Here is a 4036-nt window from a genome sequence, read left to right on the forward strand (position 1 = left end):
CTTTTTCCCTCCATCAAAGAAATTTGCAACTCAAACTGCATCCGCAAGGGAAACAGCATTTTGGGCGACTCTGGATCTTTGATTCAAATACGTTGCACTCCTGCAATCTAGCATAAAATACAAGAAAATTCAGTCTCTTACGGCCAGACTGTACAATTGCTTCTCCTCCCCAAGCCTTCAAGCTTCTCAACACCGTATTATCACACTCTTTTCCATTTTACATTTCTCGACGACTTTTTTGAATGGCAGATAAAACAATATTTTGTTAATGATCATTCATTGTTAAATTGTGATTTGTCCGCCATTCCCTCTGTTGTCTTTTGTTGTCAGGAATTACTGCATAGTGTTTCAGGTATCGCACCTTTTGTGCATTTTAAGCTCCCCTGTGCATCACTGTACTGTCGTGTAGTCTGTGTGTTCAAATGGTACACTCGTCCTGGAGCAACACTGTCTCACTTTTGTTGTCCCAGTTGTATATGGTAGAAATGACAAATAAAGCTACTCTACGCTCTCTCCACGCTACTCAACTCTCTCTTATCCCCAACTCAGGCCTCAAAGAATTGTTTCAATTCACGAGAGATTTACCTGGATTTCCGCGAACATGATTTCTCGCATCCATTGCTCCTGGTGTGTTCTCCTCTACATCAGAGAGACCTAGCGCAAAATTGCAGACTGGTTCAGGGAACATCTATTGTCTCCTTAGCTTTTCCCAATATATACTTAATGGCAAGGTTCTGGGAAGTATTGCTGAACAAAGAGAATTTGGAGTGCAGGTTCACAATTCATTGAAAGTAGATTCGCATGTCGATAGGATCGTGAAGAAGCTCCTTGGTATTCTTTTCTTTATTTGTCAGAGCATTGAGTACAGAAGAGGGGAGATTATGTTGCGAGTACACAGGACAATGGCTAGACCACGTTTGGATTATTGTGTGCAATTCTGGCATCCCTCTTCTCAGAAGGATGTTGTGAAACTTGAACAGGATCCCATAAGATTGGCAGGGATATTCTCAGGTTTTGAGGATTTGAGCTATGAGGAGAGGCTGAATAGGTTGAGGTTGTTTTCCATGTAGAATCGAAGGCTGAGGAGTTCCTTTATAAAGGTTTATGAAATCGTGACGCCAGAAATAGGATAAATAGCACACGTCTTTTCCCTTGGGTGGTGGAGTTCAGAACGAGAGGGCATAAGTTTATGGTTAGTCTTGAAAGCTTTACAAGGAACCTAAGTGATAACAGTTGCAGGCAGAGGGGGCATGTGCATGATATGAGCTGTCAGTGGAAGTGGTGGAGAGTGTTAGCCACCTGGATGATTCTATGAATAAGAAGGGTTTAGCGGGATATTAGCTGAGTGCTGGCAACTGGGAATAAATTAGGTTAGGCTATCTCGTCTGCCTGATGATGTGACTGAGGGGTCTGTTTCCTTTCTCTACATCTGTATGACTCTGTGACAAATTGTGCGTCTGAAATATTATCACAGCTTGTCTTTCAACAGATCCTAGTAAATGAGGCATTCATTGCCTGCAGTTACATGTTTTGCATTGCATCTAACTTTGCTTCATTCCCGCCCGAGCATCTAAATTTCACAACACCTCATCACCTACGTCGACCCTAATTCACGTTGGTGCCTTCCTGTTGTCTCGACACATAGTTTATTCATCAAACTCACTGGGTCACTCTGGAAATTAGTTCGGATCTTTGCGTTCGAAAATCGACTTTAAATTGAACGTCTCAGTCAAGCTTCATGATATGCAAAAGCCCACTAAGAAGATAGCGGTTTCGAACGAGTAGAACGCTGTGAACAGGATTCGAACCTGTGTGGGGAACCCCATTGGATTTCGAATCCAACGCCTTAACCACTCGGCCATCACAGCTACATCCAGGTGCTTAGTTTTCACTAAAAACACTCAAAACCATGAAACCATAAGATGTTGACAGAACATTTATCAGGAGACAAAGATTTCGCCAAAGCCTTTGCAGACAATGTTACATTTGTAGGTTGACCAGCATTCACCGCAGCCTGGATTCTGCCACAGATGAACTTCTGAGAATGATTCTTCGTGGAGTTAGAGAATCACGGAATTTACACCACAAATGAGTCATTTGCCTCCTTGCATATGAACGGTTTTGACTCAATTGTCCAGCACTGGTGCCGAAGTGGATATGCTAATTAGTTTTAATATTCAGAGCAATTTGGTACCAGAAATATTCATACTAAATACCTGAACACTGGCTCACATTCGAAAACAAAATCCGAATTAGAACGAATTCGGAAATGATTGACAGTCAAAGTTCCAAAAATGAAACTCTTAAGTTCTGACATCAGGTACAGGAATTGTGAGCACAAGAGAGGAAGATTGACTAACGTTTTGGAACTGGAAGCAGTTTTGGGTGAATCATTTGCGTTCTTTTTGAACGAAAACTGATCCTCTGCTCCAACTTGACCATGGAGAACAGATATCCTAAATTAATCTGGTCCGACTTTCCAGCATTTGGCCCACATCCCTCTAAACGCTTGTGACTCATATTCCCATCCAGATGCCATTAGATTTTGTAGTTGTTCCAGTCTCCAAAACTTACTCTGGCAACTCATTCTAGACACGCCTGAAAAAGTTGCCCATTTGGTCCCTTTTAAATCTTTAACCTCTCATGTTAAACATAATCTTTCTAATTTTGCACTCCTTCACCAACGGGAAAGCATCTTGTCTAGTCACTCTGTCGATGTCCCTCAAGATTTAATAAAGAACAACGAATTGACTTTATCATACTTGTCAGATGGGAAAAGTCTGTAGATTTTCCTTCCAAGGTATCAATTTGAAAACTGATTGTTGTAGAAAGTCTCACTTACAGAATTGTATAAATCCATCTTGGTGTCGTTTTAGAAAGTCGTTGAAGTATACCAGCAGTTACAGAAATCAGTTGCGAAAGTTGCAGAATGCCATCCTTTCCAGCTGAAGGACATTAGGGCACGAGATAGAGGTCATATTTCCAATGTACGATAGCTCAGTTAGACTGCACTTCGAGCACAGTATAAGGAATTATAATCCACAATTTATGAAAGTTACTATTGCCGTATGAGGTATACCACGAATGTTGATGAGCCTTGACAGCATAGATTAACAAATAAGATGGATGAGCTTGAGGCTCTTTTGGATATTGGCAGATGCGATATTGTGAGGATAACTGAGACGTGGCTTCAAGCGGACAGGGCCTGGGAAATGAATATTCAAGGCTACACGTGCTATCGTAAGGACAGACTGACAGGCAGAGTCGATGGGGTAGCCATGATGGTAAGGGATGATATTCAGTCCCTTGCGCGGGGGGAACCTAGAATCAGGGGATGTAGAGCCAGTGTGGATAGGGCTGAGAAAGGCTAAGGGTAAAAAGACCCTCTTGGGAGTTATCTACAGCCCCCAAACAAAAGTGTGGATGTCAGATATAAATTGAATCAGAAGCTGAAATTGACCTGTCGCAAAGATGTTATGACATGTGTTATGGGGGATTTCAACATGCAGGTAGACTGGGAGAATCAGGATGGTGATGGACCTCAAGAAAAAGACTTTGTGGAGTGCCTCCGAGATGGATTCTGAGAACAGCTGGTGATGGAGACTAACAGGGAGATGGCAATTCTGGATCTGATAATGTGCAACAAACCAGAATTGATCAGAGACTTCGAAGTGAAGGAGCCATTGGGAAGTAGTGACCATAATACAATAAGCTTCAATCTGCAATTTGAAAGGGAAAGGGTACAATCAGAAGTGACACTTTTCTGTTGAATAAAGAGAAATATGGAGCCAGCCACAGTTCAATGGTGCAATACCTTAGCAGGGATGTCAGTGGAGGACCAATAACGGATAATTCTGTGTATAATGCAGAAGATACAGGATCAGTTCATTCCAAAAAGGAAAAAAGATCCTCGGAGGAGGCATGGGTGGCTGTGGCTGACGAGGGAAGTTAAGAAACGTGTAAAGTTAAAAGAGAAACAAAAGTAACATAGCAAAAATATTTGTGAAAACGGAGGACTGTAAAGCTTTAAAGAACA

General features: G+C 41.8%; 1 non-coding gene across 1 annotated transcript; it reads right to left on the reverse strand.

The window, feature by feature from the left end:
• Window positions 1-1787: 1787 nt before the first annotated feature.
• trnas-cga (transfer RNA serine (anticodon CGA)) lies at window positions 1788-1868 on the reverse strand. The gene has a single exon. It is a non-coding gene; the product is annotated as a tRNA-Ser (tRNA).
• Window positions 1869-4036: the final 2168 nt, after the last annotated feature.

The sequence above is a fragment of the Hemiscyllium ocellatum genome, chromosome 50, assembly GCF_020745735.1.
Source record: "Hemiscyllium ocellatum isolate sHemOce1 chromosome 50, sHemOce1.pat.X.cur, whole genome shotgun sequence".
Taxonomy (NCBI): domain Eukaryota; kingdom Metazoa; phylum Chordata; class Chondrichthyes; order Orectolobiformes; family Hemiscylliidae; genus Hemiscyllium; species Hemiscyllium ocellatum.